Raw genomic sequence first — 23,532 nt, forward strand, 5'->3', positions numbered from 1 at the left:
TTATGAAATCATTCCATTGTAAAGATTATTCCTAAGCAATAGCTAAAATGTACTTTCCCATTATTACAAGTTTGGTTTTCTTTCACTCATCTGTTAATATTTCAAAAGCTTTTGCACACTTTTTAACATTTTCTTTGTTGTCATTGGGAAAGAAACAATAACCTGGACCTAAGTTTATTTGTGTGGGTATAGCACTAAGTCCAACCAGCGCCATTTAATTTAAATCATAAACTACAGGTTGTTCTTTTTTCTTCAGAGATGAACATTTACTATGCACTAGACACTTCTCTAGGTTCTGGGAAAGTAAGTTTTGGCCCTCACAAAGCTTTTATTCTAGTGGGGGAAAAGAAATAATCAGTAAGGAGGCAAATGTTTATGGTACATCATGAAATGGTGAATAATATAAGGAAACAGAAGGAGAGTAAGTGGGAAAGGGAAGGGGGTAGAGGGTAAAAGGTTATTACTTTTTAGGATTATCTGAGCTGATTTCCTTTGTAAGGAAACCTGGAGGAAGTAGGGGAGAAAGCTCTAAAACCTGTGTTATACAAAGGCCCTTAGGCAAGAGTCCGTCTGGAATGGCAAGGAGCTCAGTGTGCCTTCCGTAGAATAACACAAGGTAGAGAATGGCGGAAGACAAACCTGAGGCCGCTATATGGAGCCTAGTGAATTGTTCCAAGGAAGCTGGGTTTTACTCCGAGTGAAATGAAATGGCTTCGCAACATTCTGAGCAGAGGGATCCCATGATCTGACATAGGTTTTTCTTAAAAATCACTCTTGCTGTTGTGTTGAAAATGTGCTTAGAGGGGCAAGGACAGAAGATAAAGCAGGCTGTTGCAATCATCTAGATGAGAGATTTACCAAAGCTATAAGAGTTATTCTATAAGGACATTGAGAAACTAAATGAAAACTACAGGGAATCAATTTCTTATCCTCCCAGGAATTAACAACTTGTTCACCTGTTTGTCCACCTTTAACAAATCCAAGTGCATCTGAGAGACACTCTTAGCTCAGTTGTCAGTAATTTCCATTCCCAGCATGAAGTTCCATAACCTAGGGAAGAGGGAGATGGTCCAATAGAGCGATCCCTAGGATGGAGAACACAGGCTCTCAGGTTCTCTTCCTTGCTCTGCTGCTGAGCTGATGGACTGATTTGGGTATCTTTTGATATGACTTTGAAGTCATAACTACAGGGCAAAAGCCAAATGCACCTGTCATGGGGGCAAACTCTCCCTTGAATATTTTATCGAAATGCTTGCTCTAAAAGAAATGTGTTAGAGGGAAGCAGAGATAGAAAAGAACAACACCAAATCAAACGCGTATTCTGCCTTGTCTTCAACACCATTTCCTTCTCTGGAAGAGTAAACAATATGAGAAGCAATGGCAATGTCGATACCAGTGAGATTTAATGTTCCCCGTGTATCCACACACCCATTCTCTCATCTCCTTTAGGCCTTCACCCAATAGCATCTTCTTAATTAGGACCTCCCCAACCATGCTATTTAAAACTCTAACCCATTTACCCCACCCAATCTTTGCCAGCATTTCCTGTCCTCTCCCTTGCTCCCCCTTGCTTTATTTCTCACTGTATTACTTAGCACCATCTGAAATGCTATGTATTTTATTATCTGTTGTTCAGTTGCTCTGGCTCTCTCCAAAATAATGTAACCTCTATGAGTGCAAGAAGTTGGGTCTGTTCTATGCATAGTTTCATCCCTGGTGATCCTTAATATATACGGGGCACTCAATATCTATTTGTTGAGTGAATTAATGAATGAATCAATGTTGATTTAACTTATATCCTGAACCACCCACTCTTAGATTTTCAGGCCTTAAGATGCTGAAAATTTAAAGCATATGAAAAAATTTAAACAACAACGTCCTACTGTATGGCATAGGGAACTATATTCAATACCCTGTGATAAACCATAATGGAAAGGAATATGAAAAAGAATGTATAAATATGTATAACTGAATCACTTTGCCGTACAGTAGAAATTAACACATTGTAAATCAACTACAATAAATTTTTTAAATTTAATTTCTAACACCAAAGAAAGCATCATTTCAATGCTTGACTGTGTCATTCACATTGAAAAAACAAGTTGTTTCCATATTTATAGTCATAACTCCATCATTTAGCCTTCTCCACTTAGTGCCAGCTATTACTTTATACTTTCCTCCCTGTGTATCAGCAGGAAAAGAATCAGCTGGGAAAAAATATCTATGCAACTCTCCCTTCTTTTTTTTCTTTCCCTTGGCTATTCTTATTTCTTTCCTTCTTCCCAAGCCACTATCCCATTCCTGTGTTTCTTTCTTCGGCACTGGGAATTAGACCAGGAAATCAGCCTTCCTCCATGGAGATTTGCTTTGACCAGCAACCTAAAATAATAGAATGTCAGAGGATCTAGGTAACACCTCTAGAAATGTTATGTTGCTGGCTCTCTCCTTGATTTAATGGGAAGAAACAACTGAGATACCTAAAATTTTTAAACGGTTTGGTAAATAAGTTTAGGGAAACTAAATAATAAATACAGCCATGCAGGTTTATGATAAATATTGTAACGGCGTATTTTACACTTTCATTTTAATCCATCACAATTTTTACTGCCCGTGTAATTGAAATTTCTAATGGGATTTATACACAGAGAGCAACACTCAACAGAAATGAAACAGATCCCTAAATCAAATTCCTTTAGGAGCATATGTTAGATAAAGGTTATCACTTTTGACTTGGCATAATACGGTGATGCTAATGACAGGTAACAAATTAGAATATTAATTGATTTCCGTCTCTGAACTAAATCTTGGCTCTCTGGCAGATGTGTTTTTTGCAAAATTGATAGCAAACAGCTTTAGTCTGTCACTTGAAATTCCCACTTGTGAAAAGAGAGGTGTCACAATGGCAAGGAGTGTGCATGTCATTAGTTGGGTAATCTGCAGAGTCCAGCACAGAGCATATTCAAAGCAAATTGCCTGATGATATCATCCACAACACCACAGGGGTTTCAAATAAAAAAAGGAAAAGGAAATGGTAAATGCTGAGCATTTTTATCTTTCAATTCGTTCTGCACGCTGTTATCTAAATGAAGCAGACAAGGTTTTTCAGAATGTTTCTTTATTTTGCAACTTTGATTTTAATATGACTAGGGCCATGGTTGGTTTGTAAAGCATGAACTTGTGTCATCCAAATAGCTGTGATTAAGGTTTTGATATTCATGAGCTTCTTGAAGTAAAGTGCAACTTTCCTGAAGCACAGCAGAAAACCAAATAGCCAGAACTTGACTTTGAGTTTAGAATAAGAGCAAGTGGGCTAAGCGTAGTTATGTGATTTGTGCAGAAATACTATTGGATAGACAGTTTAAACAGGGATTAAAAACACAAGCTTTGGTTACAGACTGCATGGGTTCAGATCTTAGCTCTGCTACATCCTAGCTCTGTGACCTTGGGAATTATTTCATCTTTCTGTGCTTCAGTTTCTGCTGGTATAAAATGGGGGTTAAAAATAATATCTCCATCATCGGGTAGTTGGGCAAAGGCATCAATGCATAGGAAGTGCTTAGAGTGTCTGGCACAGAGTAAGCATCCTATAAGTGTTAGCTATTATTAGAGTCTAGTTGTCATTTTTAACAAGTGTATTCCTCTTTCAGAAAAGCCCTCTATTCAGGTCAGACACCCAAATTGAGAAAATTCCAGAAACTTTGCAGCCAAATATTCAAGCATTGCCTTCTTTAAACACGTTCCAAGGATGCCTGTTCTAGGAAAGAGAGATTCCTTCTTGGTGTTTCCTCTTCCCATCACATCTAATTTTCTTTTTTTCCTTTGTAATTTCATTTTCTTACTCCCTCATTCCTTTTAGCCTACAGGTATGCTCAAAAAAGTCCACATATTTGCAAGTACCTAGTGAAATTCTATGCATCGTAGGTGATTCAGAAATGTCAGTTTCCTTCTTTCATGCTCTAAGATTTTCTTCTTCCTTTACCTCCTCCATCACCCACCATTCTCACTTCCTCCTTCATATCTACATCAAACTGATTGAAAACCATAATCTAGATCCTGACATCTATTTCTTCAACTTCCATTAACAAGTCAGCTTCTTCTGCTCTGATCTGCATTGTCAAGTACTATTAAAAGGGTCACCAGGTACTTCCTTTTGCACAATTATGAGGGTGATTGTCAACCTTCATTTGGTCAGATATTTCTGTGTCGTCTTAATGATCAGCGGTCATCATCTGAAAAATCTTGATTTCCAGGAGTCTACTCTCATTTCCTCCTCTTACTTCCTTCCCTCCTTATTCTCTTTCATTGACTGGTCCTCCCTTTTCATTATCTTTCCTTCCCTGAAGTGGTAGATGTCATGGTTTCCAGGGTTCCATTTTTAATCCTGTTGCAATCTTATTCTCTATGCTTTCCCTGGACCATCTCATTCCCCTGGCTATTCAGATAGGAAATCTCACTATTATCCTTGTCTCCCTCATCTATTGCACCTCCAATTCCATACCCGCATTCATTTAAGTCCTGTGAAATCTCCTCCTAAAAAACCTCTCAAAACCAGCCCGCACTTTGCTTTCTCTCTTCCTGGATTCCCTTACCCAATTAACCCTGACACGTGTTTTTTTTTTTAATCACTCAACCAGTTCAGATGTTACCATTTAGATAAGAAGTTGCCTCGTTTCCCAAAGCAGAATTGTTTGAGTCGTCCTCCAGCCTTCAAAGCTCTTCGTTAAAATCTTTGTCTTGGTTACCTTGTTTTGTTTGGTTATATCTGTCTTTCTCACTGAAATGTAAACTCTTCAGAGGCAGGGACAATTTCTTGCACACATTCGTATCCCCAATCCCCAATTTGAAAGTATCTGCCACCAGGCTAGAAACTATACTATAGGTATTACCATATTACAAGTATTAACATTACACCAAATACTGTGGTTCTTGTGCCATGCTTGGAGAAACTATGATCTAGAAAGCAATAGTTTTCAAACATTTTAGCCAAGGATCCCTTTGTTCAAATAAAATATTATACGGAAACCTATGTACAGGAAGTCAGAGCTGCCTTGGTGAGTAAACACATCTTCCTCACTCACCCTCCCAAGGTTTATTAGCAGCTACAAAGACACCTGGCTGTATGGAACACAGTTTGAAGGCAGTGACCTCAACAAGTGGTAGATATATCAGTGTTATCCCTCACAGCAATAACCAGTGAAACTCAACAACCAGTAGTGATATAACTGGTTAAATATGGCATAAGCAAATATTCATCCATGAGGAAAAATGCAGTCCAGTAACTTTGTTTTCCCTCGTGGGGCTGCAGAATGAATATAATGCTACTGCCGTATGTTAGTGTCAAGAACACAATGTTAATTCAAGAAGATAATTTCAAGAAACGTAGGAAGAGAACCCTTAGGAACATATAGTAATACCTAGCATGTGAAGAACAATAATTATTGTAACGATTGCCAGTGTTCACTGAGCACTTAGCATGGGCTGTGCATTCTGTGAAATCAGCCTCCATTCTGCCCTGTAAAATCTCTACCAGGTGTGAACAATTATTATCCCCATTTTACAGATAAGAGAGCTGAAGCCTAGTAAGGCACACGTGGTGCAGGTTGTAGGTGCAGGGCTGTGTCAGGAAAATTTTTGCAGTTTTTTTGCCTTCATAAAATATCACAAAGACTGCAAATCACCTCCACTGTTGCTTATCTCCACTGACTTGAAACTCTTAGGGCTCTATGTGCCTGTTCAGAGATACTGGTTGGTATTTGATGTTCATCTCTTGTTATTTGTTTTACTAAGTGAATACTTGGAATACAAGTTTAGTACTAATTCAGAGTTTCTCCTTGGCTTGAAAGGCAAGTGTTTATTCACTTTATATTTCTGCATTTCTTTTATTGGACTCACTCTAACAGATTGTCATGTGAATAAATAATCCATTACTACCTAAGTACTAAGAGTTAGATTCTGTTGCATTGTATAGATGAACTCCTCAAATATCATCCACTGACTCAGCTTCCGCTCTCATCTGTTGACTCTGTACTTCTCACACTTCAGAAAAGCACTGGCTAAAATGTTAAGTGAGATTATTCATTGTTAACCTCTACTAAATGGAAATATCTATGAGAGAGAAGTTACAATGCTGATGAGCGTTATTTTCAGAGCAAGTGCTTTGCAATATTGAGTTACTTCATCAGTGCAGTGCTGAAGGAATCTACTTGGAACAAGGACACTTAGAGATAAGGGTTGCAGTTCACAGCACAATGTAGTGATTCATGCTTACACTCAATAAATGGTTTTGTTTATTTATATCATTTTTCAAGTTTAACTCTGATTCAAAATGTAGGAAATGCATACGTGTATATGTAAATACAATGTGAATTCAATGTGTGTGTATTGAGTTACCATGAAAAACTTAATCCTAGGGCAGAAAGTCAGTTTGGTTCTTAAAATTTTGAGTTGGCACTGCCCCTTATAGGATGTTATGAATATTCATTGGGCCGTTTTTATTGTGCTGATAAATGAGCATGAGGGGCAGCTACTGGCATTTAGAGGCCCTGGGCCCGGGAACCTACACATCTTCCAACATGTCAGACAGTTTCGCACAATGAAAAGTTGTTCCACATGCTGCACAAATTTCACAATCTCCCTGGGATGTGCATATGGAAGGAACCCCTGTTTATAATTATCTGAACCTAGAATGACTTGACATAAAATGTTAAAGTGTTTTCTGCGTGGCTCTGATATAAACTGAATATTCTAGCTTTTATTCTAATGTTTTCCTAACCTCTGAAGTTTCACTTGCTCCTGACTTTTTGCAAATCTTCTGTCTTATTTCATTAATTCCAAACATCCCTTTTAGCAGTTGCAAGCATTTGATTACTTCATCGTGTCTTCTAGTAAAGTTTTGTCTGAAGATTTTTACAGTGAACTGTGAATTATTTCATTACAAATTACTTTGTTATTTCTCCTATATTATAGTTAGCACATTTTATTCATTTGTAAAATTTATGTGCGTATGTTGTATTATCTATTATTTACTCTGAGTAGAAGGATTGTTATAAAATATTCATTATACTACTGATTTTAAAGAGCAAGTGTGTAATCTGACTCTATCAACATCCTATATTCAATGTATAAACCTAATAAAATTATAGGCTACTGATGCTGTATTTCAGGAAGGTTGTTTAAATGTCTCCTTGAATTTTGTTTCCCTCTTGGAAGCCTATTATGCAGAAAATTCCCCCAAGAAATTCATGCCTTTAAAATTAATTAGTGTTGTGAGATTTTATAAGCCTCCAAAGCATAGGTAATACAGAGTAACAGTAAGCACATTAAGCTACCCAGTGAAGTTAAGATCTCAGCGAAGTTTCTAAACCTTATTTAGCTACATTCTATTAGCATTTCAAAGATATTAAGTAAACACACCTAAGAAAAATAAGGAGAGTGAACAATATTTTGGACATATATTAAAAATAGCTCAGGAGGGCTTCCCTGGTGGCGCAGTGGTTGAGAGTCCGCCTGCCGATGCAGGAGACACGGGTTCGTGCCCCGGTCCGGGAAGATCCCACATGCCGCGGAGCGGCTGGGCCCGTGACCCATGGCCGCTGAGCCTGCGCGTCCGGAGCCTGTGCTCCGCAACGGGAGAGACCACAATAGTGAGAGAGAGGCCCGCGTACCGCAAAAAAAAAAAAAAAAAAGCTCAGGAATCACCTTGCTGAAATACTGTACCAATAGATAAATACATTTAAAAATAATTTTAAACATCTATTTCTCACCACATAGCAGTTGCATGTCAAAATACAGGCTACATTTTCACTCAGGGAAGTCTGACTATAAATGCAAATCTATAAAGAAAACAGCAAAAGGAAAGAAGCTGAGAGACTGCCGTTTTCGCCTATTCTAATGACTATATAGATCTTTTATTGCACTGCTGACCTGTCAGGTTTGTGCCAGTTTCTATTAAATTAGATAAAGAATTTAGAAGTGGAAACCAGAGGGGAATTATGCGATGTGCCATTATCTTTTTAGCACTCGGCTTTATTTTTCTTTGTTTTGATTTTCATTTCTGAGAATACTATAATAAAGAGATTTGAACTTGTTTTCTTCTCAGTCCACATGCCTCCTCACTCTGCCTTTTAAGTGAACTTAGATAACTTTGAAATAAAGATTAAGAAGATATTGGCCCAGGGCTTCCCTGGTGGCGCGGTGGTTGAGAGTCCGCCTGCCGATGCAGGGGACATGGGTTTGTGCCCCGGGCCGGGAGGATCCCACACGCCGCGGAGCGGCTGGGCCTGTGAGCCATGGCCACTGAGCCTGTGTGAGATATTGGCCCATTTAAAAGTTTCCTCAGCAAGCAACACTTTCATTGAAACCAGTGTCCTGGAGGAATCTCAAAATCACTTCAACCCTCTGCCTTTTTCTCTTTCAAGCTTTTTACATACATACACGTTTTTTTTAAAGGCAACAGTAAGCTACAAATAATAGAAATATATTTGACTAACAATTATGCCATTTATGGAAAGGAGTGTGTACCTGTCCACAAAAACTTAGAAAAGAGCCAGGATCTCATGGTAATAAACTTTAATTGATAGAGTTCCATGGTTCAATGCCTTGCAAGTAAAATTTTATTGCAATAATTTTTTTTCATAAGGATTTGGATCAGAGTCTTTAAAATCAGTAAACTATTGCAGTAGATTAAAAACACTGCTGTTATATAAATATTACCCCTAAATTCTTCTGTACACTTCAGTAGCCTTAAGTTTTAAGACTTTGACCATAATTCTGAATCAGTCACTCAGAGGCTCTGGCCCAGTATTAGTTATTAACCCGCAGTAGGGGAGCACTGTTTGCTACAATAAAAGGCCAGAGGGTGAGCTCTGGAGTTGTTCTGCCTTGGTTCCAAGTCCCAATTCTGCCATTACTACTACATGACCTTGGGCAAATCATTTAATCTCTCTGTAAAATGAGGATAATAATAGTACTTACCTCTGGGAAGGTGTGAGCAGTGAAGTATTAATATATATAAAGTGCTTTAAACATTGTCTGGAATATAACATGGGCCATATTCAAAATTCATAAACTCCTAATGCCTATTTATATAGCTCCTACTGTGTGCTAGGCTGTGTATGCCATGCTTAGGAACTAAACTAAAGCACATCATTTTAACTTGTTTCTGGCTTCAATAGCATTACAGGCTCAGAATTTTTCTACCAGAAGGACCTCTAAATTAAACTGTCTTAGCAAGACATCAACAGTGTTATAAGATATGATATGATTTTTGCATACATTCCAGTCTCATCTGCAATTATTCACTCTCACACAGTTTGTTTTGTCAATACAGAGACTCTTAGAGTTACTGAATTTATTATGCACATTGTCCCATGCTTCCAGGTCTTTGCACAGACTCTCTCCTCTGCCTGAAATTGCTTGCTGGCCACTGCTTGTCTAGCTGGACTACTTTTAGTTATGCCTAAGGGCTCAACTCTTTTTTAAAGGTCTTCCTGTCCTCATGCTACCAATCCCGTAATCTAATATTCATCAGCAATTGTCCCTCTGTAATAAGTCTGTGCTTTACATATGTTCGTAATTTTTACTTTCTATTTTACTTTTGTTTTTTCTCTCTTAATATGAACCAGTCTACGTGAGATCAGAACACTGTCTTTTCATCTTTGTGTCTCCAACCTCAGCACAAAACTTGGCTCATAGTAGGCAGAATTATTATTCTCCTTTAGCTCAAAAGATCCTACATAATTATATTAACAAGAAAAGGACTTCCAATCCTAGATACAGAGGACAGATTGGCAGAAGCCAGAGGCAGGCGGTGGGGTGGGGAAAATGGGTGAAGGGGATCAAAAGGTACAAACTTCCAGTTATAAAATCAATCAGTCATGATGGACGGATGGGGAAGTAAGTTACAGCATGGTGACTATAGTTAGTAACACTGTATTGTATATTTGAAAGTTGCTAAGAGAGGAGATCTTAAAAGTTCTCATCACAAGACAAAAACATTTCTAACTGTGTGTAGTGATGGATGTTAACTAGACTTATTGGGGCGATCATTTCACAACGTATACAAGTATTGAATCATTATGTTGTACACCTGAAACTAATATAATGTTATCTGTCAATTATATATCTATTTTAAAAAGGGCTTCCAAAGGGGTATCACTGGAAAGGGGTAATAATAATAATCAAAGGTGAAATTCAACATTATGCTGGACTGAAGATGGGCCACCCTCCAGATCCCTTTTGCTTTCCCCTCAACCACTCAGCCCTTGACAATCATCTTTTCTCACCTTTGATTTTTCTCTCCCTTTGCTCAGCCTTTGCCATCTGCTGTTTTGTTTTCTTTCCTCCTTGCCTGTGTTGTATCAAAATGTTAGGAACTGTTTGATTCTCTTTGGCCTGGTGGCAGCCCAGTCTGATTCATCACTGAGATACAAACCACCACCCAATCGGTCCTCAGAGTACACAGCTCTCCCCACAAGTATTTTTATTCAAGTGGAGACCTGGGACTTAATACCAGTTTCATGTTTTAGTTTTTAAAATAGTGCACGGTCCTGCAATGCCCAGGAAACAAGATGAGCTCATTTCTCTCAACGATTGCTGAACCACACAGCCCGGTTTCCTGTGCATTCACCGAGAGAGTTCAAAGCTATCGCTAAGTGTTGTGTTACGGCAGCTTTTACCACACTGGGTACTTTTGTGAGGTTTTCTCTGCAGAGTAGCTGTTTATAGGAAACCTGTATGAGTCTCCCTGTTTCACTTATCAGCCACACAAAGCACAGCCCTTTGGTCTTTGGGGGACCGTTGCTGCCGATGAGGCCACAAGGTGGATATCATTTGAAGTAGTGCTTCAGAATGGCCTTGCCAGCCATCTTCTGCCCACACTAACTGGAACTGTTCCATGTCACCTCACCTTTCCACGGCTGCTGTCATCCATCCACCTGTCTTTTCCCTACCTGTTAATGTGGCTCTGATGTGATTTACCTGGCTGTCTTTCAAGTCCTCATCAGTAGAGACTCTGTTTTGCTATTTTGCATTCCGTAGCCTTCACCTCTAACAGCAACGCTACGGATGTGAAAGCCCAGGAACTCTCATAAGAGTTCGAGTTTGATGATCTTTCTAAAAGTTGAGCACCACGTGATTTCACCAGTGCCTCAATTACTGGAAAACGGATCATTTCCCGAAGTCAGTTCTGCTGCTTTTATCCTCCATGGGAGCTCGATGCACCTTTGCTTCTATCTGGATTCCCTGATTTGGCCATTCATTCAGCCAGGGAGAGTGGACCTGTCTGTACAGACACCCAGTGCCACGTACCTTACCCTTCCTGATACTCTCTTCTCCCTTGGTTCCTGACACTTTAATCCTCTTTCGTTTTGAGTGTTCTTTTTCTCTTTGCCTCCTTCAATCACTGATAGGTACTTTCCAAGGACCTGCCTTTGGCATTCATCTACTGCTATGATTTCTTCATAATTTCAGGACTTTCAGTATTCTCTTTATGTAAATCATACTTCTAAACTCAATCCCCAGTCTTGATGTCTTTACTGAGCTCTCCCCTTTTGTTCAATTAACCTTATTAAGGGATGATTTACGTGCAATAAGATGCACCCACTGCAAATGTACAGCTCTGTGCACTTTGACAAGTATATGAAAGGTAATCACCCCTCCAAAAATGCCTCTAGTCCCTTTCCAGAAATTCCTGCCCTGGTTCTAGGTGATAACTGATCTGCTTTCTGCCACTATAAATTATTTTTGACTGTTCAAGCATTTCATGAAAATGGAACTATGCACTGTGTCGTCTTTTGCATCTGGCCTCTTTCACTGAGCCTAGTGTTTTTGAGATTCATCCATGTTCTTCTATATACCAGTAATTCATTTCATTTTATTGCTCAGTATTCCGTTGTATAGATATCCACAATTTGCTTATCTATTAATGAAAGTTTAGATTGTTTTCAGTTTGGAACTCATAAGATAAAGCTGCTGTAAATATTCCTGTGCAAGTCTTTGAGTTGATAGAAGTTTATGTTTTCTCTCGGGGAGTACCTAGGTGTGGAACTGCTGAGTATTAGTATGGAATTTATTTTTCTTTATGTAAAAAAAAAAAAATTGTCAAACTTTTCCTAAAATGACTGTGGTATTTACATCAGTGATGTATGAGAGTTCTAATTGCCCTGTGCCCTTGTCAACACTTGGCATTGTTGGTCTTTTAAATTTTAGCCATTGTATTACAGGTATCAAGTATATCACTATAATTTTAATGTGCATTTCCATGGTAACTCAAAATAGATTATAGATCTAAACATAAATATTAAAATTGTAAAACTTCTAGAAAACATAGCAGATAATTCAATGGTCTTGATACAGGCGAAATTCTTTTTTCCCAGCTTTAGTGAAATATAATCAATAATATAACATTGTATAAATTTAAACTGTACAATGTGTTGATTTTATACAAAATGATTACCACCATAGCATTAGCTAATACATCAGTCTCATCCTATAATTACCATTTCTTTTGGGGCTGAGAACATTCAAGATCTACTTTTAGCAAATTTCAAGTAGATAATACAGTATCATTAGCTATAATCACCATGCTGTACATTAGATCCTCAGAACTTGTTTGTCTTATAATTGGAAGTTTGTACCCTTTGGCCAATAACTCCCCATTTCTCCTACCCAGCAATAGTCTGCCTAAAAGGACATCAAAACCATTAACAATAAAAGATAAAGGTGACAAATTAAACTTCTTCAAAAGTAAAGACTGCTTTTTTGAAATGCAGCACTAAGAAAATAAGGCAGGGGGCTTCTCTGGTGGCGCAGTGGTTAAGAATCCACCTGCCAATGTAGGGGACACAGGTTTGAGCCCTGGGCTGGGAAGATCCCACATGCCATGGAGCAACTAAGCCCGTGCACCACAACTACTGAGCCTGCGCTCTAGAGCCCATGAGCCGCAACTACTGAAACCCGCGTGCCTAGAGCCTGTGCTCTGCAACAAGAGAAGCCGCCACAATGAGAAGCCCGCGCACCGCAACAAAGAGTAGCCCCCACTCACCGCAACTAGAGAAAGCCCGCGTGCAGCAACAAAGACCCAGCACAGCCATAAATTTATTTTTTTTAAGAAAATAAAAAGGCAAATCATAGACTGAGAGCTCTAGAGTATCTGCAATACATAGATTTGACAAAGATGCTGTTTCTGGAATATATTTTTTTAAAAAACTCTTACAAACCAATACAAAAATGAGCAAAGATTTGAACAGATATTCAGTCAAAGAAGATATACATGACCAATAAATTCATGTAAGGATCAATTGCACGATCATTTACATTCAACATTTTTAGTCATTAGGGAAGTGCAAATTACAACTACAATGAATTTCATTTTTAAAGCTCTCTTTAAGATCCATTCATCTGTATATGCCATTTGCATATTTTACTAAATTGAAATTTAGTATATCCCAACTAAACTCACCTCCTTTTCCCCCCAAAAAATACACACACACCTCTACCCTGAAGCTCAAAACCCTAGCATCATCTTTGATTCTTCCCACTTTTTGTCCCCATTGTCCAACCAGGTAACAAGTTCTACTGCCTCAATCTCTGCCTTCTCTCCTCTCTATTCTCACTGCCACTTCTCTGTTTGGGCCGTCCATCTGTATTACAGTTATTAGGACCTCTTAAGAGATTTTCCCATAATTATCTTCCCCTGCTGGCCAATCCACTGTACATAAATCTTCCAGTTGTATCTTCCTAGAGCACAGCTCTGAACACACCAGTCCCTTGCTCAGAAACCTTTAGTACTTTCCCCCTTATCTGATTTTTGAACTCCTTTATTTGCCATCCAAGACCCTCTGTAGTCTAGCCCCAACCTACTTTTCCAACCTCATTCCAACTTCTTTGAACTGAACTATTCACTGTTCCCCAGAGACATGCCTCCATTTCCTGCTTTTGTACCTCAGTCCATGGTGTTCCTACATCTGAAATGCCATTACCGCCATCTCTGCATATCCCAGCCTTCCTAACCTAAATGATAAGGCTCAATTCAAATGCCAGCTCTTCCGTCTTGCTCCTCCTGAATAACCATTTTACTCTTTCAATATACTTATCTTCTACCATGTAGTATTATGCCCGTATCTTATCTTCCTTACCAGATTTAAGTTCTTAGAAGATAGCCTCAGACTTTGACCCCTTTTTTCATATTTTAGACTACGTGCTATGTGCCTTACAAAGGATAGGCAGTCAATAAATGTGTATGACCTGGATGAATTGCTTGGTTGTAGAATACAAAACAGAGTAAATTATCATTCCTGTAATCTAGTAGGAGAGATAAGATACGCAGAGACAGTAACAGTGTAAGACAGTAGAAATGTGTAGAGGAGTCATCAAAGATGAGCCTGGAAATGTAATTTGGAATTAGGTTAGAGAGGGCCATCAATATCAGGCTAAAGAGTTTAGACTTTATTAAATCGTTAAAGAGGAGCCAGGAACCATTCAAGATATTTCAACATGGAAGTAACATAATCATTGTTTTGTTTTAGGAACATCAATCTGACAGCAGTGTGTGGGCAGGAGAGATTACAAGGGGAGAGCCTGGAGAGACGGACCAGGCAGGAAGGAGGCAACTGAAGGAACAGTAGAGATAATGAAAGTATAAATTGATGTGGAAAGGAAGGCACAGATGTTCAGACTCTGTGAACATGCAGTTGACAGACACTGCAACTGGATCTGAGGGTGTGTAGGAAAAAAAGAAAAAATATAATTCCAGAGTATCTGGGTGATCATTCCCCAGTGATGCCCTGTAGGGAATGGGGAAAGCAAGGGAGAGTTCAGCATTGGAAATTGAGGTTTGGGGAGTTGACCACATATAAATCTAGGTTGTGAATGTGGATAGTTGACATAAGTAAGAATGTGTGGGATGGGGTTGGGGGGAGTCAATGATAAATTCTTAAAATATAAAACTCATGGATGAGTAGTGAAATTGATGGCGGGATAAATGAGCTGTCAGAGAGTAGTGGGTAAAGCAGAAATGCAGAGTGTCATAGAAGCTAAGTAAAAATTTTCTGAGAAACAGTAGCCAATCTGGTTCAAAAGAAATGTATTGAATGTACTGCTTGAAATTTGGAAAAACAAAAATGACTAAAGCATGCAATCTACCCTTACCATGTTTTCAATATAGTGGGGGAGAGGGAGCAGATACCATCGTCATCATCATTACCAGTATTTTTGAGTGATTAATACAGGACCTCATCTATGTATTAAATTATTATTTGACCAGTTATTCCTCATAACAACCTTGTTGGGTATGTATTTATGATTTTAATTTTATAAAGGAGTAAAGCATCTCAAAGATATTAAGCAAAATGTACTCTGGTACAGGGCATAATGAAGTAAGTATTAAAGAAGGGTGCAAGTAAGCAAAGCACAAAGGAAGGAGAAATGGTATAGGAGCAACAGAAGGAGTTAGTTAAGAAAGAGGTGCCTTTTGAATTAGGCCTTGAAAGAGAGGATTTATACAACCAAAGAACTGGACAGAAAGCCATTTCATACTGAACAACATGAGTCGTGAGTGCCATCACAGAGTTTGATGGTTAACAGTTTGGTTTGGTGTGACTAAATTGTAGGACACATTGAAATGATGTTGATGCAAATCGTGTGACCCCATTTTTTTAGAATATTTAATGCTTGGCTAAACAGGTCATACTTTATCCTGCAAACCATAAACCTTTATGGGATTTTAAAAAATAGAGTGTAGGTCCAACTAATCTTTTTTTTTCTTTCTTGATGATCAGAAGAAATAATAACAGATATAAACATCCAGGCATGGCAAATGCTGCAAATAGATCATGGAAGCTTATGCTTGAGAAAAGGTCAGTGGATGTAGAGCTCTTTGTTGACCTTGGAAAGTCTCGTTTCATTAGAGAGCTGGCATCAGATGCTGGCTTGCAGGGTGTGAGGTGAGGAGTTAAGTAAGAAGTGAGAAAGTGGAGTGAGAAAGTGAAAGCAGTGAGTGTGAACTGTTCTCTCCCGTGATGGGACAAACAGAATGACGGCTCGTGCACTTAACAGGATGAAGGGGAACTGGATAAGTGTTGAGGCAGGGAGCAGAATGAGATGAAATGACAGAGACTGTCATTACCATAGGCAAAGTGAACTCTTTCCTGGCTCATTCTGAACGCCACCACATATCCACACCCCATCACACATCTCTCCTAATTTTTTTGCAACAGAAGTTACTTGTAAACCTGGGACAGAAAAGTTGGTGACAGTCCACTGAGAGCTTCAGTGTTAGAAACTCTTCCCAATGCATTCAAATGACTAATTCACTGGGATTATAAAGTGTTGCTGAGACCACAGACCAATATGTTTGCACTATTTTTCCTTCTTCATTGATCAGTCTCCCTTCCCCTGTTCTTTCCGTAAACCTCATGCTACGGCACTTGCCAATTTTGTTCTTATGTGACAGCTATTTGTTTTATTCTTCCAGGTTAGTCTAAAATTTTTTTTTGGTGGGGGGAGGCAGAAATGGACATTCTCATATATATTGCTGCTGTAGATACTAAATAATTACTTATTGAATTAATTTTGGAGTCTGTTTCACTATTATAAATACATGCAAAAAATTGGTTTGCAGAGAGATATATTAGTTTCCTACTGCTGCATGAAAGCTTACAACAAACTCAGTAGCTAAAAACAATACACATTTATTGTCCTACAGTTTACATGGGTCAAGAATGCAGGCACAGTTTAACTGAATCCTCTATTCAGGGTCTCACAAGATTGCAATCTATGTGTCACTTGGACTCCGGAAGAGCGACTCAGGCCCCTCTTCCAAGCTCCTTCAGGTTTTTGGCAAGAATCCATTTCTTGCAGTTGTAGGACTGAGACTCTCAGTTCCTAGAGGCTGTCTGCTTCTTCGAGGCAAGTGGAAGAACATCTCTCTCACCTCAGGAAGGGTCTAGTCTCTCTTGAAGGGCTTTCAACTGACTAAGTCAAATACACTCAGGAAAATCTTGCTTTTGATTAATCCAAAATCAACTGACTTAGGACCTTCATTGCACTGGCAAAATCCCTTCACCCTTGCCATATAAAGTAACTTCATATCACAGGTCTTGCTCACAGTCAAGAAGAGGGAATTCTACAGGATGTGTACGTAAGGAGTGCTAAGAGGAATTTGGGACGTCTTGGGAGCCATCTCAGAATTCTGCCCACACAGATATGGAAGGGGAAACGGAGCATTAGGAGAGAGCAAAATAATTTTTCTTTAATGAAAAAGCAATAGATATTTCCTTTTCTGTAGTATCTATTTGTACTATATACATTTTTTTTTTTTTTTTTTTTTTTTTTTTTTTTACAAAATTAAGAGGATTTGAACTGGAAAGCATCATTCATTCTCATTTTGTCCATTTCTTCTTTGGTGGCGGGGTGTGGGGGGCAGATTCCATTATGACCACTAATACAGTATATTTTCACAGGGTTAGCAGCAGCAGAGTTAAAGTGCTGAGATGTTTCAGTGCAGATTCTTTGGTATCTGAGCAATGTTAAAGGGAGTGCGAAAGCTAAAGCAGTGTGCTGTTCAGAACTCTCAGTCTAGCAAATTTTTCAAAGGTTATATTTTGGTAATGACAATGAGTTCACATCAACGGGTTTCATAATGTCTATGAAATGAAAGATAGGGAGAATTAGTAACCAAGGTCATTCAACTACTAAGTAGCAACAGAGGATTCAAACCTAAGCCTGGCTTTTAACTTGAGCCCAATCCAAATCCATCCAGGTTCTTAACTCTTGCAAGATGCTCTCTCCTCCCAAAACACTCATAATAAGACCTTGTGTTGTATGTAATAAGTAACTTGTGTATGAGGGTGCTCATATACATCCTCCCAAAATTCATATGCTGACACCTAATTCCAGTGTGGTGGTATGTGTAGGTGGTCCTTTAGGAGGTGATTAGGCCATGAGGGTGGAGCCTTCGTGAATAAGATTAGTGCCCTTATAAAGGAGATCCCAGAGATCTCCCTTGCTCTTTCTGCCACTGAGGATACAGTGAAAAGGCAGCTGTTTATAAACCAGAAAGTGGGCTCTCACCACACACACAGAATCTGCTGGTGCCCTGATCTTGCTTCCAGAACTGTGACAAATTTCTGTTGTTTACTAATTACCTAGTCTATGATATTTTTGTATGGCAACCTGAATGCACTAAGACAGGCTATTTGCCACTCTTCCCCTTGTCTCCAAAATTTGAAGACAATCAGTTTCCCATTTCTTCATTTTTCCATGACATTTTTTTCTTTTAAGCTTGTTAAATGGAATTTCGTAAATTACTCAAGTATAACCACATGCTTGCTCACATTTCAGTATCAAGCACAACATCAGGCAGTGGGCATTTTTTTCACACTGATGCAACTGTTCTGGTAAATTAAGAAACTTGTTAAATCCTTCTTGTGTCTCTATTTATTAAAAATATTCTAAAACAAAATCAGTGCAGCAAGAATGCATTGGAGGACCTTACTCAGGAGCAAGGATTGCAGATATTGGAGATGCAGTGCAGAAAATTTCATCCCTCTTCCCCATTTCCAAACTCAGCGATAGCTTTGTGAGCACCAAGCAGGAGGTCTCGGAAGTTAAGCCCATCCCAGAATGGCATGCGTTGTTCCTTCTAATGATTGACTTTACTTGAAGTATTAATTATCAAAAGTCTACTCTCTAAAAGTGCTATGTATCCTTATCTCAGAAAGGGAAAGCAAAGTTAACAGGGCCATCAAGGAGTGGGAGGAAAGGCAATTTTACAGATTTAGTTAGCATGGAAAAGGAAGAGGTGAGGGGAAGAAAATGGGGGCAGGGAGTAAAGTTACACCTAATAAAGCTTAAGAATCTAGTATAGCTTTTATGATGTAAAAGCATGATGCTATATCATGCTCTGTCATAAAGTAAAAAGAATTAGTTATCCATTTACCCAGTTTCACCGTGGACTCTACTACCACATTTTCAAATGTGTTAGAACAATTGATCAATTCATTTCAACTCCATTCTCTGCAATTTGAAGTACTGCAGTGAAGGCTTTCATACTGATAATTACCAGTGTTCTCTGCTCTTTTCCAGGCCTAAAATTAAGGTGCCTTTGTTAATACCTTCATCACTATCATTGGCTTTGCACATTGCTACCCCCTTATTATTTTTACAATTTGCTAAAGCTTTTTTTTTGTTTGGTAACCTTGATCCTCAAGAACTTTCTGCCTGATTTCCTTTACACAGTCCTTTAGCAATTTTTTCTCTCTTCATAGAAATTCTCATTTCCTATATACTAATGCAGAAAACACTAATATTTGATCATAAAACTAAAGGGATCTATACTAACCTTTCCCCCCAAGTTTTCACATATTTCACTCTAATTCTTGTTGGGCTTCTAATTTTACTTTGAAAAGATTTTTTTCTAAACTGAGATTTCTCTCTTTAGTTTCTTTTCTTACGTGGCAAAAATGGAAAAGCACTTTAAATGTTATTCTAAAACTTAGTCTGTGAAGTAGGTGGCAGTCTTAGCAAGGAAATGTAATTCCTGGAAATTGTTTCCAGTGAGTGATAGCTGTTGTAACTGCGAAATCTAGTGTAAGCAATGAGTTTTTTCACCAAAGGAATGACTCAAACTGTTATATCTCTGTGTAGAAGCCATCCTTTAAAAAAATACCACCTTCTCGTTACTTGGAAACTCAAATATAAATAAATAACCTTTAACCTTCCTTTGATTTCTTAAGTTGAACTTTATATTTTTGTGCAGAGTTTTATAAGAGGTAATGTTTATGGGAAGAAAAATATAGCTGCAAAAAAACTGTAGTAAAAAAAGAAAGTAATTATGAAAATGATAACAAGCTTTTGCAATTTTGTTAATTCTTACCAAGATTAAGACAAACTTTTCTGAGGAATAACTCAGGAGGAAACCTCAAACTAGTCTCTAGTTTCACTAAAAATGGTATTTTATAGAAACTATGCAAAAACTTAGTAGACTATGGAGTCTGGAGACCAGAAGACATATTACTGGTCAATCCCAAAAGATAAGGATCCTGTTAAGAGTAGTGGGTACAATAGATGTTTTAGAACATGGCAGTTGTTTTAAACATGAAAATTAAAGGTGCAATGAAAATCAAAGATGATTAAAACTTTAGGCCTAGGGAGAGTTGAGAGAATGGGGGAGCAATGATTAAAAACTGGAAATTTTGAGCATGTATTCCATAATGGGAAATGGAAATGAGACCATAAAAATGAATAGAGCCCAGTCATCGATGGCCTTGAATTCCAAGTGTCACTGGGGACCACTGAAGTATTTTGAGCAGAGAAGTAACCTGGCCAGAGCTTGCCATTTCCTCTAGGCTTCTGTTTTGGAATGAACTGGGGAAGGGAGAGGCTGAAGAATGGGAATCGATTAAGAGGTGATCCAAGTATTCTAGGCAGGAGGTAATAAGAGCCTGACCTGACAAGTAGAAATAGAAATTCAAAGAAGGAAATACATGTAAAATGTATTATCCCCTTTTCCAATCTGGTACTTATTTTTGCCCCCATTCTCTGGTTCATGTTGGCGGTCATTCCCTCATCAGTTCTAAATGTGTGAATTCTGCACAGCCTTCATGATACCATCATAATGAGGCCATTCCAATTCTTCTATACTTTCTTCTATTATTTCTCTGAATTTATTTTTTTACCTTTGTCTCTGAAGCAATTATTATTAATTCTATCTTTTATCATAGTCACCTCTGTTGACCTCTTATCTCAACTATTGTGAGTTCCTAGAAGACTGAGATGATGCTTTAGTTTCGGTCTATCACCCTTATCCAGCCCAGTGGCTAGAAAGTCAGGGTTCAGCATAAGGGTGACAGTATTTGCTGGGGGTGTTACGTGGATAAAGTGCAGAACTAGCAATATACACTTGCTGGAAAGTCAAAGAATAACAACAAGAGTTTCAAAGGAGGGATTTTTTTTAATTTAAAAAGTTTAAATCTGTCCCTAATTCCAAGTGTCATTAGAGATAAGGCAAAGTGAAGATAATTGAATATAGTGATTATTTATCACCTGTAAAATTCCAGAGTATTGTTTTTATAGAGAAGATATTAAGACTTCAGAAAAGGTGTTCCAAAGTCAAGGGCTATCAGGCCTCTTCGCATAGCTATAAACCAAATGCATTCTCATTTCTTCCATTTACCAGTACTTCTGGTTCACTGTTGTTAAAAAGATAGCAGAAGTTGCAAAATAGCAACTTATGAGGTGCCACTTATGGAGTAGGAATGCTTTTCACATAGATAGGCTTTACAATGTTGTCTTTGAACATTCTTGGCATAAACAGGACATACTACTGCTGAGATATATAGGGTATAATGAAACATAGCACAAAGTCAAGGACTCACAACTCTTTGCTAGGAGAGAAACAATTTATGAGGCATTATTAAGGACAGTGGGGTTATTACCATCTCACTAGCAAATGGAAACAATTAGATCATATATTCCCTTCACACATGGCAGATTGTTTTGCAACCACCTACACGTTGGCAGTTCATCACTCAGTATTGAATGAGTGCCTGGTGTGTGCTCAGTGACCTTCAAGAATGCACAGCAATGGCAGTGGGGGAGAGTCACAGCACAACAGATGCTTAGCACACATAGACATAGATACTCAAAAGGCTCACAGTCATACAAGGAAAAAAACACACATTCAAAGAGTTGGAGAACACTTTCCAGGGCAGGGGATCAAAAAAAGCATAGGAAACTATAGTTAAAAGCATGAATTTGCACTGAAAGGGCACACAATAGAAAAGTACTAAGAACCATCTTGTAGGATGAAAATATTCCTCGAGAAAGTACATTTTGAGTTGGGATTTCAGAAAATGAAGGTCAATAAAGATCTTATTGGTTAAAAAGAAAATAGCAAAAAGTAGTCAGACTGGTTGAATCCATTTTTTAAAGTTCACTGAGGCTAAACCAAGGCCATTTGACCCAGTTAGTATCACAGGACACTTTAATCCCGTTCAGGATGCCCCTCGTTGTAGCAAGTGAATTAGTCACATGAAAAGGATGGTGCAAGACTAATGACATTTCTGTGAAGATACTCAAAGTAAATTCTCCATTGATGGAGAGTAGCATTTTTAATAATGAGAGGAGTGAGATGGATGGAGAGTACAGCAAGATTAGATTTCTTAAAAAGTATGTTATGAAGAAACAAGGACTCAGTAGAGGGAGAAGTTGGATTGGGCAGTTGATGGAGAACCTCCATTGCACCTGACATTCTTAAAATGGGAAAACATACATACAGGGAAAATAAAAATTATCTGAATAAGAATGTGTAAGCCAGAGACTTCTCTTGTCTTCTTGCTTAGAAATCATCATAGCAATTCGGGTATGAAATATCAAAGGCATGGAGAAGAATGGTGTTTGTAAAAATGAAGAAGTCTGGAGTCTCAAAAATGCCAAAATGGCTGGCAAAAAAAAAGATAGAGAAGGCAAAACTAACCCAAGAATAAAACTAGAAGAATAATGAAGTGATGATATGTTTAGCAAAATGCAAAAACTTGAACAGCAGCTCAGGTTGGGTACAGACAGGCAAGACAGGCTTGGTTCTGGAACATTTCTGGTTTCAGATATTGCTGAAACAAACACCTTTGGGTCAGAAGTTGAAGTCAGCTGGAGACCCTTGACATATAGGAAATCATAGTTGAGAGTTAGCCTCAAAAACAAGGTAGTTAATGGGATCAAATCTAACATAAAAATGATTGTACAAAAAAAAATCTGTGAATCTAGCGAGAATTCATGAAGTCAACTAATTCTGTTTTCAGAGGTAGAAGATCGTTGACAGAAAAAAATGATTTCATTTTATGTATATATTTTTTGTATTGTCCGTCTCTCAAGCATGTTCCCTGGGGCTATGTGACTTTTCCAGGCTCACAGGTGTTGAAGGGTGACAGCTATGTAACTTATCCCCTATTTTCCTCCTGTTTTCCCAAAAGTCTTCCATCCAAAGAGTTGGAAGTGTGGATGGTGAGAAGACAAAGCCATCTAGAGGAGACAGATCCTAGGGGACATATGCAACTATAATGAGGGACTTGGTGCTTAATCAGATAGATGGAAAAAGATCAAAGGTCAATTATTTAGGCAAACGCCCAGCAAAACACTAAGCAAAGCTAAGTGGTAAGTATTTCCAGGAAGGAGGAGGTGTTAGCAAGAGCGGAACCAGAGGGATGATCTCACTCTTCTGGATGGACCAACAAGAGAAGATTAGGTCCCCAACCCTGGAAAAACTGGAGTTTAAGACTTTTCATCACAACAGCAGTTTAGAAGAATAAAACTCCATTACAGAAATTGAACTAGAATGTTAAATATTAAGGTTTTGAAGGCCAGACTCTGGAAGTGGATCTCCACATCAGAATAAGGCTAATAGATAGCTGGAATTCCTTAAAGCCCCCAAACAAGAAACCGGTGAGGGTCTGGACCATCTAATAGTAAAAATAGTTCCCATTAATTTAGTAATTATTAAGTGCTTTACCTGAATCATCATATTTAATCCTTATACAA

General features: G+C 38.3%; 1 protein-coding gene across 3 annotated transcripts in view; it reads left to right on the forward strand.

Moving 5' to 3' along the window:
- SYT1 (synaptotagmin 1) overlaps positions 1-23,532 on the forward strand; it is a 541,914-nt gene that overhangs the window by 345,155 nt on the left and 173,227 nt on the right. The window lies entirely within an intron of this gene.

Source organism: Pseudorca crassidens, chromosome 11 (assembly GCF_039906515.1).
Source record: "Pseudorca crassidens isolate mPseCra1 chromosome 11, mPseCra1.hap1, whole genome shotgun sequence".
In the NCBI taxonomy this organism is placed as follows: Eukaryota; Metazoa; Chordata; class Mammalia; order Artiodactyla; family Delphinidae; genus Pseudorca; species Pseudorca crassidens.